The sequence below is a fragment of the Elephantulus edwardii genome, unplaced genomic scaffold, assembly GCF_000299155.1.
Source record: "Elephantulus edwardii isolate Elephantulus edwardi_28Jun2011 unplaced genomic scaffold, EleEdw1.0 scaffold00001, whole genome shotgun sequence".
Lineage (NCBI taxonomy): Eukaryota > Metazoa > Chordata > Mammalia > Macroscelidea > Macroscelididae > Elephantulus > Elephantulus edwardii.
Window position 1 is genome coordinate 29357718 of NW_006399751.1, and position 13002 is coordinate 29370719.

The following is a 13002-nucleotide window of genomic DNA, read 5'->3' on the forward strand; positions in this document are numbered from 1 at the left end:
CTTATCAGACCATTGGACACTTCCTTCCTTGACCTTTTTCTTGTTCCATTCTCCTTATCTGCTCCCTTTAACTACCTCCTTAAAGACCCTGCTTTGATGCTGATATATAAGAAAAAAAATAGTCCTTTTTAGTATTTTTAAAATTCTTTTTAATTAAACTATACAGAGACTTTGGATTTCTATTCACTCATTGTTGCACTTTTCTCCCTGCTTTAAGGTATCCATGCAACTCTTTTCTCTCAAATCACTGGCATCTTAACTAAAGTGCATTCAAAAGATATAGTTCTTGTCTCTGCTCAATTGACTAGTAGTGATAGACAGTCAAATGCTGTCTTTTTCTACTTAAATGATTGCATCTACTAGATTAGTTCCACAAAAATAAAAGAAGTGACTGAGAATGGTCCCAGAATGATAACTACAAGTCGAAATATGAGGAAAAATTTGCTACTCAACTAATGGAAAGTGTGAAGTACTTTTCTATGAGGGAATCAAGTAACATGATTTGTGTATGAATAGTAAAATAACTTCAGCATGAAAATTGTCATCTATGTAAACTTATTTTTAGTTCTTCTTAGGAATATAACGGGAAGATAAAGTACTTAGATGCTATAGTCTCCTCCTGCATAGTAGCAGCATTGAAGGTATTGTTCCTTTGCACTTTCTGAGTTTTTTTGTTTGTTTTGTGACTTTAAAATATTGTCTCTTCTGAAAGCCTTTTTTCCCCATTATTTGTAAATATCTTTCCTAATAGGGATGATGAAGAGCAACAATGTCAGTCTAGATACAAAGGTACACCTACTCCAGTCCATGGTTTTCTCAATTACTTGTTACGCTTCAGAGAGCTAGACGATGACTAAGGATGACAGAAGAAGAGATGCCTTCAAGATACAGTGCTGGAAAAGAGCCTTGAACATACCAAGAAAACAAATACGTCTGTCTTGGAGAAGGTGAAACCAAGTCTCTCTTTGGAGGCTAGGATCTGAAGCTCCACCTCACTTTGGGCAAATGGCCAGAAGAGATTAGTCCTTGGAAAAGGACATCATACTAGGAAGGGTAAATGAACAGTGCAGGAGAGGGAGACCCAGGATGAGATGGATTGATATAGTAACTGGGTGATAGGGGTTGGTGTGTCAGAATTAGTGAGACTGACTCAGAACAGGGAAGGATTCAGAACTACTGTACATAGGGTCACTATGCATTGCAGGTGACTCAACCAATAACATTCTATGACAGGTTTGGAAGCAGGAGTGGCATCCACTTCCTAAACAACTTGCTTCCAGAAACTCTATGAACTTTGATAAATGTTGACAGCTGTAGAGTGGCTTCAAGCCTTTGGTTCATAGGGTTGCTATGAGTCATGCTTGATTCGAAGGCAATCAACAACAACAAAATAGGAAGTTCTAGTGGCCTAATAGATAAAGATTTCACTGTGAGGTCAAAGGTGGGTGGTTTGAATTTACCAACTGCTCTTTGAAATAAAGAACAATTTCCTCCCCCAAAATTCAAAGCCTCTGAAAAATCACTGACAGGTCAACTATGAGTCAGTTATGACTTGACAGAAATGAGTTGTTGTTGCTAGGATTCTTTTTTAAAATGACAGTATTTGTCTTTTGATAAAATTCATTTATAACAAAATTTTATAATAAGACAGTAAAAATCCTTGATTTGGTGACAGGGAGTGAATGAGTAATACTCACTAATAGGCAAGCTTGTTGGAAGATGATCACTTAGCTTTCTTTGCACTCATTACTCAATTGTTTTATTGTGTTTTTTAAGAGGAATTTGTTTTGATTCTTAATTTACCAGTCTTCTAAAGCTGCCTGAAAGTACTTGGTTTTATGTTAAAAATCTTCCAATTCCAATTTGTATTTCAAAAATTAATTGCATGACTTTTGGTGTCAGTAAAGCCTGCAAAGGCAAATTATGAAACAGAAGACAGTGGATCTTTTATTCCAACATCCATTAAGGCTATTTGAGAATATGTTTTGAAGCCAGCTATTAAAATGTCATTGTGATCAAAAAGATCTTGAAACTTGGATAGGTTCTATATGGATTTTTAGAGGAGGAGATGAGACAGTGATATAACTAGGTAAAGAAGATAAAGAAGGATATACTATTTGGGATAGAAGAGAGGCAGTTTTTAGGTTATTTAAAGGTTATTTTCTTTAGCCTTTGCAGAAAATACTTGAAGGAAAATATATTGAATGTAGAATTGCAATCGTGGCCTCAACATTATATTAAATGCCAACTATTGATTATTTAGTGCATCTCCCTTCTCTTCTAGGTGTCAAATTAAACGTATTATATTTGAGATGCCAAAAGCTTCCCAGAATTGCTATTGAGCTTGTAAATTATGCTTGGTAGATTGTGTCATTTGGCAAGATATAGGAAGTCTGATTACAGTGTGAAAACATCTTGGAACCAGAGTTTCTGCCAGAGCGAAAGAGAAAGAATCACTTTAAAACAAAATGCTAGTAAAGCAAATATCTAACAAAGCGTTTTGAAATTTGTCTTGTACTCTTAGCTGTCTCTCTCAAGACAGAAAGACTAGTAGTCAAAAACTATTCATTCATGAAATGCTAAACTGATGAAGAATGATATCCTATGAAAGATCTCCTTTCGACTGGTCAAAAGTAAGAATCTCTTAATTTGATATTTTAGGAACCAAAGGCAAAGTTAGTTGCCAATTTAAGTGATTTCTGTAACTAATAGGCCTTGGATCCAGCCCAAAATGAGCTAGCAATATGGTCTAAGCTCCTAACAAATTTCATCATAATATTAATAAAACAAACAACTAAATTGAATTTGGACAATAGAAGCAAAAACATCTCATGAAATAGAAAATGTTTAGGGCAAGGATTTGTTGTCTTATATTTAGATATCTTGCTGGCAAGTAAATCCTGGAAGAAGGGAACATGAAAATAAAGAAACCGGTAATCCTAGCTGGTAGAGCAGGAATCAAGAGTGCTGCATGATGAAATAATACAGTTCTGTGGGAATCTGAATAAATCTAGGAAAGAACCAGTCTCGTTAGGTCCTGGGTTGTTGATGAATCTTCTTCCAATCCTAATGTCATGTTCCTCTTCACAAAGCCCAGCTCTATGGTCTTTTGAATCACTTGCTATGTATCTTAGAACTTAACAATGAATAAAGATAGCAGAAGAAGAGTTGATGCTTTTGAATTGTGGTGTTAGAGGAGAGTACTGCACATCTCATCAGCTGCCAATAGGACAAACAGATATACCTTGGAAAAAAGTGTAGATAAATTGATCCTTAGACACAAAGATGGTGAAGATTCATCTCAGATTCTTTGGGCATGTTGCTGGGATAGGCTATTCCTAGGAAAGGGACATCATTCGTAGAAATGTTGACAGAGTGACCACAGCAATGGGCTCAAGTGTATGTGAGATGATGATATTGGACAGTTTAGGATATGATTCATGTCTGTGGTTCATAGGGTCATTATGGAATACTCAACTTGATAGCACCTAATGACAAAAAAAACCCCCTAAAATCAACAGTATCATCAAAATAAGGCACAAACAGCTAGCTACAAAGACATAACAGAAACTGCCTCATCCATAACAAGATCTTCACATAATGTCAAAAAATCAGCAGTCAGGTTTAAACATTATGTAAAAGCAAAACAAGTCCTCTCCTAAAAAAACAAACAAACAAAAACAACAAACCACACACACACACACACACACACACAAACCCTAAGCAAACAGTCACAACAATAACAAAATACCCCAAAACAGACTAGATCATGAGCTCAATGCATATCCTAGAGATGTTGTTGTTGTTGTTGTTATGTGCCATCGAGTCGTTTGCGACTCATAGCGACCCTATGTACAACAGCCCTAAACCCTGCTCTATCCTGGGCCAATCACACTACCTCTGACGCACCCATCCCAATTACCCCAGTCACTGAATCAATCCACCTTATAGAGAGATAGGAAGTCAAAATAAATACACTAGTAAACTGGTACTCAAGAAATTACAAATAAGGGGAGCTCTGGTGGCCTAGTGGCAAGAAGCTGCACTGCAATCCCAGAGGAACACGGTTCGAATCCACCAGATGCTCTGCCGGAGAAGGAGGCGCAATATCCTCCTGTACCAGTCAGATCTGATTTGACGGTACACGCACACAAAATAATAAAAAAAAAAAAAGAAATTACAAATAAATGAAAAAAGAGTTGAACCCACAAGAAATGATATACAAAAATTAAATAAACTCATTATAAGACAGTGAAAGTATAACTAACATAACACTAGAAAGAATAGAAAAACATGAAAATGAAATCCAGAATAGCAAGACCAAAATCTAGAACTATCAACATGTAGGAGGGCAAATGAATAGGATACAAGAAATGGAACAGTGAGTTAGTGAGACAGGACATAAGATCTTGAATGAGAATCTTCTAGAAGAAAAATTAGAGGCAAAATGAAACTGTGTCTCACATACTATGGGCATGTTGTGAAGAGATGCCAGTCCTTGGGAGGATACGTCATATTAGGGAAGGTGGAGTGTCAAAGAAATAGAAGAAAACCCATGACAAGATGAATTGACACGTTAACTGTAACATTGAACTTTAGCATATCAAACGTGTTAAGGATGAGGAAGGATAGGTAAGGTTCTGATCTGTTGCTCACAAGGTCCCTAGAAGTTATAGTCAAATTGGTGTCACAGAACAACAGTGAATGAACATATAGGATGTTTCTATATAATTTTCTTTTAACTATCACACAGTTGTTTTTTTACTTATGCCTAGGACAAATTTCTTATCACTTAGATCTCAAGGTTCACTTAATAATAAAAAATGAAAATTATGACAAATATAATGTAATGTGGGTACATAAAATAGTATGATTTCATTTAAAAACTCAAATATAGTAAATAATTATTATATCTTATAAGTTTTACAATTTTCCAAAGAACTCCACCACTTCCACAGAGTTGGCTTATAAATCATAAATAACCTCCATTATGTTTCCAAAGCTTTAAATCTTTATGGAATAACACTGTCCATCTTTTACCCACAGAGCAACCATTGGATTTAAACTGTTGTCCTTTAGGTTGCAGACCAATACATTAGACAGTCAAACACCAAGGCTTCCTTAAACACCACATCTACATTCTTATTAGACAAGTTGTAACTATGTCAAGATGTATACTTTTTAACTGAAAGTTAAAACAAAACAAACAATACAAAATACACTTTAATTTCCAAAGGTGTAGATAATAAGGAAAATTTAGTATTTCAAGTAGCAGTTTACATTGGTAAAATGTAGCCATTTCAGTGATTGACAATTGAGCAAGCATCAAGGAAATGTTCTATAAAATGTTTGTTTCTTGTTGTTGTTGTGCCATTGAATTGGATCCGATTCATGGCTAACCTTGCTGGGGGTTTTCAGAGAGAGGAAATCACATGGGAGAAGGTTTCCCATCATATCCTACAGAGCAGCTGGTGGATTTGAACTTTGTGTCATTTGGATTGCAGCACAAGTTCTTACTATGAGGCTACCAGAGCACCCCAACTTTTGTTTAGTCAATATATTGATATGTGGATTATATTCATATTGGTATAATTTATTTTAAACCTGTCTAAAAAATAAATATGTTTTTGCTTCTTCCTTGACAGTTTTGTGGAGACACAATTTATAGAGTACTCTTTAATCTCTTAATCTATTTTTGCCTCCAGAGAAAGAGCAGTGTTTTTGTTGACACACAGTATATCTAATTTTCAATCATACTATTTTCCCCCCAGTATCTCAGTTGGAAGTACCAGAGATATATAACAAAGGCAGAGCACTGCCATTAAATTTGTTTTAGGTTTCTAAGTGTGACATGAGGTTGAACTGAAAAAAGAGTAAAAGCCATAATTTTCTTAAAAACATTTTTTCCAAATAATTATGACAAATACTGCTTCTATCCATTCATTTACAATACAGGTGTATATCAAGGGTGACTGCAGGTATGACATTGCTCTAGGACAAAGTTAACAAATTCATATTTTATATCTCAGATTCACTCAGCTACTACAAAAAGTCTATACTTCTAATTGGCCAATTATAACTATTGACAGAGACTAGCATTACTTACAACGTGCAATAATCAATTTGTGAATCAGCTAAGATTATCTAGGGCACTTTGGTAGTTTAGTGATAAGGATCACGTTGCCAAATCAAAGGCATACAGTTTGAATCCCCCAGGTCCTCTGCAGGAAAAAGATGGAGAATCTTCTGTGTGATTTACAGTCTCTGAAAACCCACTAGAAGGTCAGCACTGATTTGTTTCTGACTCAATGGCACCTAACAACAACAAGAAGAAGATTACCTTGGTGATGCAGTTGTTAAGTGCTTAGCTGCAAGCTAAGACCACTACATGTTCCTTGGAGAATAAAGATATGAAATTTTTCTTCCATAAAGATTTGTAGCCTTGGAAAAACCCTATAGTACATTTCTACTTTGTCCTGCAATGCTGCTATGAAGTAGAATCAAGTCCAAAACAATAGGTTTTGATAAGATCATCTATTATTCAAGTGAATAGTGTATCAGGTAGTAATATGTATTACATAATTCAAAATATAAATTTTTTAATTATTTTTCAAAACTAACATTTAGGTAGACTGTAATGAGTATGTATATAATTTTGCACAAATAACATGACTTTTAGAAAAATATAAAGCCTATTTGCAAATGAAAAATTATGTTGCTAATCTTATGAAGGTGAAAAGAAATACTTAAGTCAGTAGTGGGTTGCTACATTAATTAAAAAGTTTCTAGTTATGATAACAGGTATAAATAAAAATTATGTCCTTCCTTACTATCATTATATGTTCTATTGAATAGAAACACAATAAAAACAAAATTAAAATAGTTTATTTTGCAGTTAATAGATCCAAGAAAACAGTTCAAACATCTTTGTTCTCTAGGAGAATTCTAAACTTGAAAGCTTTAGACCTTTAATTCACTTGATCAAATATATGTCCTATTCTCTGTCTCTCTAAGTAAATGGCAGAGTTTGATACTGGAGCACACTTCTTCCAAACCCTGTAACTTCTCGGTGTAAAGAAGATGCCCTGTCCAAATACTTGCCCTCCCATAATCTAGTTCACCAAATTAAGTTATGGTGGAATCTGAATTTCAAGACTATGTTAAATAAATGACTTTTTTGGCTAAAATGTTGACAGTCAAAAAAAAGTAAGGCATAGAGATCTTTTCAATGCTTTTATATGTTTAGATAGTATTTCTCAGAAATGTGCTTTTTAAACACATATTTCATCTAAAAGTAACCATTAACTGCTTCTTAAATGCCCTCTGGTTGCATGGTTGGTAGAGGGTAGCACTACTAAGCTAAAAGCTTTATGAGATAAAGATGGACAATCTTCATGTGATTTAGGTTCAAATATAAGTAAATTTTCACTTGAAGTCAATGAGTTAGTGTCTTTCTTAAATATTAGGGTACATAAAATATAATGATTATTTGGCTAACTGAGGGTCAAAGACTGATTGAAGCTCAACATCAAGAAAACAAAGATTCTTACCACTGGGCCTGTTGGCAGCATCATGATAAATGATGAAGAGATTGAGATTGTTACCAATTTCAGTTTACTTAGCTCTACAATCAACACTCTTGGTACCAGCAACCAGGAAATTAAAAGACGAATTGCATTGGGAAAGTCTGCTGTTAGAAACCTCTTCAAAGTACTGAAGACACAATTTCAGTCTGGAGAGTACGGTGAGCCTGATACAGGCCATGGTCTTTGCAATCACTTGCTATAAAGTGATAGAGAGCTGGACAATAACTAGAGATGACAGAGAATGAGCTTTTGCCTTTGAGTTTTGGTTCTGGAGAAGAGTGCTGAATATACCACAGACCACCAGGGGAACAAATAGGTTCATCCTAGAGAAGGGGAAGCCAGCCTGCTCCTTGGAGGCAAGGATTCTGAGGCTTCGTCTGGCATATTTTGGGCATGTTGCAAGGAGGGACCAATCCTTGGAAAGAGTATCATGCTTGGAATTGTGGAAGGACAGATAAAGAGAGGGAGACCATCTATAAGATGTGACTGAGGTAATGAGGATAGGTGTTACAGAGACAGTAAAGTTGGCAAAGGATAGAGCAGATTTTAGGGCTGTTTTACATAGGGTTGCTATGAAATGCAAGCAACTCAATGGAACATAACAACAACAACTGAAGTCAGAATTTTTGAGTCAAGTTTCTAAAAAGTCTAATCCGGTGGTCTCAATATTTGTGATTTTTTTTATTTCTATAAATATGCAACATCTTTTCCCTTCTCCATACTTGCATTATCTATTTGCTCCTTTGACAATCCATGGATGTTCAGTGCTCTTCTCTAACACCACAGCTCAAACACCTCAATTCTCCTTCTGTCATCCGTACTCATTGTCCAGTTCTCTGATGCATAGCAAGTTATCCTAAAGATCACTTAAATGACATATATTTTTTGGAAAAGTTGCCAGAGTGTTCTGTGGAGGCAAAGATAATTAGGGTTCACTTCACATACTTCAGGCATGTTGCTCGGAGGGGCCGTTCCTTAGAGAGGGACATGGTACTAGGAAAGGTAGATGATCAGCAAAGGAGAGGAAGACCCTCAACCTGGTGGACTGACACAGCAACTGCTGCAATGGGCTCTAGTGTGCCAGGAGGTGTGAGGATGGCACAGGAAAGGATAGGGTTCAGATCTGTGGTTCATAAGGTCACTAGGAGTCATACCCAACTATATTACACCTAACAACAAATATGAATTTTAAAATTGAGTATTTGTGAAGAAGCAAAACACAAAGTCAGTCTATACTTAAGATACTAATTCTAACGTATAAAATACAGGAAAGTAATTTTTCATATTCCAATTTTTGGGCCTATATTTTCATTAATTCTAGTTTTCTTTTAATTAGTTTTTACAGTACATATCTAATTCAATAGGAATGGAAATTAAGAGTGATCCCTTGAAGTAAGATATTTGAGTCACCAACAATTAATTGTAGACAATCTAACTGAAAATCACGTAACTAACCCTTAAGTAAATGAGTCCTATTTTCCCACCAATTTTGAATGTTTGTCTTTGCCTTTATTTTATTCTATACTGTATATAACACTCTTGGCACCAGTAGCCAGGAAATCAAAAAATGTATTGCGATGGGAAAGTCTGCGGTTAGGGACCTCTCTAAAGTACTCAAGAGCAACGGTGTCTCTCTGGAGACTAAGGTGCACCTGATACAGGCCATGGTTTTTATAATCACTTGTTATGCATTAGAGAGTTGGACAATGACTAGGGAGGATAGAAGGAGAATTGACACCTTTGAACTGTGGTGCCGGAGAAGAGTATTGAATGTACCATGGACTGCCAAGAAAACAAACAGATTGATCCTAGAGAGGGTTAAACCAGGCTGCTCCTTGGAGGCAAGGATTCTGGGGCTTCGTCTGACATACTTTGGACATCTTTTAAGGAGATACAGGTCTTTAGAGAGGGACATCATGCTGGGTAGAGTAGAGGGACAGTGCAGTAGGGGAAGATCCTCTATGAGGTGGATTGATTCAGTGACTGGGGTAATCGGAATGGGTGTGTTGGAGGCAATGAGATGGGCACAGGATAGAGCAGGGTTTAGGGCTGTTGTACATAGGGTAACTATGAGTCGCAAACAACTCGACGGCACATAAGAACAACAACAATTTATTTTACTGAAAATAAATAGATAGTTTCATTTCAGTCCAGATGAACTGACTGAGGGTTTTTATTTCCTTGAAACCTATTTCAACTTTTTGTTGCTGTTGTTGATAGGTGTTATGCAGTCACTTCTGACTCATAGTGACCCTATGCTCAACAGAGTAAAACATAGTAATCCTCAAAATCATTGCTAGGTTTGAATTCATGTTTGCAGTTACTGTGCCATAGAAATTATTCGAGAGCCTTTCTCTGTTTTGCTCTCTACTAAGCATTCTCTATGTACCTCCTGATAATGTGCTCAAACTACATACGATGAAATCTCACCATCATTATATATACCATCATAACAATCAGCATCATCAATTATAGATCATTATGTCTATACTTCAGTCAATATAAATGGTTCTTTTGTTTAGCAGTCTGTGGTAAATCAATATTCTCCACCAAATTAGCATAATTTAAAGGCAGTAATTACTTCTTAATATTGCATATTCATTATGTGCTTTAATACATATGAAGGGAGAATACCAGAAAGACCGGGGTTTTTTTAACTATGAAAAGTCATTGAACTGTGTGGGTCATAACAAACTATGTATAAAATGTAGAAGAACTAGTGTTGGAGAACACTTTATTGTGCAGAGATAGAACATGTTTAGAGACCAAAAGGATTGCTGCATGGTTTAACATCAGGAAAGATGTATGTATGTCAGGGTTATAATCTTCCACCATATTTATTCAGTTTGCATGCTAATTGTGTAATACAAGAATCTGTATTTTATAAATATGAACACAAGGGGAAATTGCTTAACAAGCTCCATTGTGAGGTGTTACAATGATACTTGTTGAAAGTCAAGAAAATTTAGAAACCTTGCCGAAAATTAAGATCAAATACTACAATACTAAGAAAACAATAATTCTTACATCTAGAACAATAACCTGCATCACAAAAACCTAAAAAAATATATTAAAAAAAGAATGGTTTATTTTTACTTGGGATCCTTGAGAAACATTTATGGAAATCAGACAGCATCATATTGCATTGAGTAAATCTGCTGAGAAGGACCTCTTCAAAGTTCTAAAGATAGAGCATCTAAGTTAAAAGACTAAGGTGCACTTGACCTAAAGTATTTGCTATTTTAATAATTTTATATACATATAAAAATTGAACACTCTATAAGGAAGTCCAGGTAATTGATGCATTTGAATTGTGTTGGCGAAGAGTACAGACAGCCTGGGGTGTCAGAACCTCTTAAAATTGGCTTTTTCAGCCTTGTTTAGCCCTCATTGGGGTGGGGGCATGGTCTCCAACTACCTTAACTGAAGGCATGTCTGGTCTTGCAAATCATCAACAGCTATTGAACCAATATAAGATATTGCTTTCCACACTTTAAAAAAACAGTGGTGACATGATGGAGAGATTGTGAAGAGATTGTGGCAAGGTGTAACTAGATAAACCCTGGAGATAAAAGCTACAGTTAAAGGTTTTGCTTGCTAGGTGTAGAAGGAAAAGCTGACTTGTAACTGTTCTGAGATAAAGTTTGCTGTATCACTGATGAAATCAAAGGCATCTTGCATTTGTGCTGTTGATCTGAGCCTGTACTTTCACAAACTGAGGACTTTTGCTTTACTAATCTAGTTTGGTATTGTTGGACTAAACCTGCACTTGCATTGTAAAATATTCTTTGTCTTTCCACTCTCCATACTATTTTCCTAATAAACCTCACAACTGTGATTAAAGTCTGTGAGTTTTTCAATGAACATAGGACAAATGACTGGTGAAAGGAGATTTAGGAGCCTGTAGAGTGTCATGTTTGACTGTGTAGCTATTTATATCTTGTTATGGACAATTCTGATGAAATAATCCTTTAAGAAACATGAAGAAGTCAGACTTAGCCTCCCTCAAATTGCATCTGCTCAACTTGAATCTACTCCTTTCACACTGCCACAAGAACAATCAAATCTGTTTCGGAAGAATTGCAGCTGGGGTGCTCCTTAGAAGCAAGGATGGTGAGACTTCATCTTTTATACTTTTGGTATGTTGTCAGGAGGGGCTAGTGTTTATAAAGGAACACTTTTCCTGGGAAAGCGGAGAGTCTACAAAAGACAGGAAGACTCTAAAGGAGGTGAATTGGCACAAAAACTGCAACTGTGTACGTAAGCATATTTAAGATTGTTGAGAGATGCTGAATTTGGCTAAGACTTGAACTATTGTATATATATATGGCCACCGTGAGTCAGATACTGCTCATTTCACAGAAGAAATTGTTTGTTTGTTGGTTTGTTTTTAAAAAGAACCTCATCAATGAATAACATAAGAATAAATAACATAAGATTTCATTATTGAATGTGAGAAAAAGGAATACTTTTTATATCCAATCCTAAATTAGTATGTAAGGAAGTTAAGATGCACATAAATTGGTATATTTAAACACTTTTTTAAATTGTATTTTTTTTACGTGTACCATAAGATCATATCTTACTGGTTACAGGAGGAGATTGCCCCCTCCTTCTCCAGCAGAGAATCTGGTGGATTTGAACCACAGGCCATGGTCTTTGCAATCACATGTTATGCATCAGAGAGTTGGACAATGACTAGGGAGGATAGAAGGAGAATTGATGCCTTTGAGCTGTGGTGCTGGAGAAGAGTATTAAATGTACCATGGACTGCCAAGAAAACAAACAGATCCATCCTAAAGAGGGTTAAACCAGGCTGCTCCTTGGAGGCAAGGATTCTGGGGCTTCGTCTGACATACTTTGGACATGTTGTAAGGAGAGACAGGTCCTTAGAGAGGGACATCATGCTTGGTAGAGTAGAGGGACGGCGCAGGAGGGGAAGACCCTCTATGAGGTTGATTGATTCAGTGACTGGAGTAATCGGGATGGGCGTGTCAGAGGCAATGCGATTGGCACAGGATAGAGCAGGGCTTAGGGCTTTTGTACATAGGGTCGCAAATGACTCGATGGCGCATAACAACAACCACCACCTCTGGGATTGCAGTGCAGCGTCTTGCCACTAGGCCACCAGAGCTCCCTCAAAACACATTTTTATAAATAATTTTATTCCCATATTTATCTTCTAGTCATTGCTATCAAGTCAAAACTGACTCATAATTGATTCTCTAACGGGTTTTCTGAGACTGTTAATTGAGACTGTAAAAGATGGCCCACTTTGCTTCCAGGAGTTGCTGGTGAATTAAAACCACCAGAAAAGTGTCGCTTTTGGGGCAGCAGAACAGTTTATATTCACAAGGCAACCAGAACTCCTTTCTGTATGTGTAGCCAGATTTAAATTCATTGCTGTTGTTGTTGT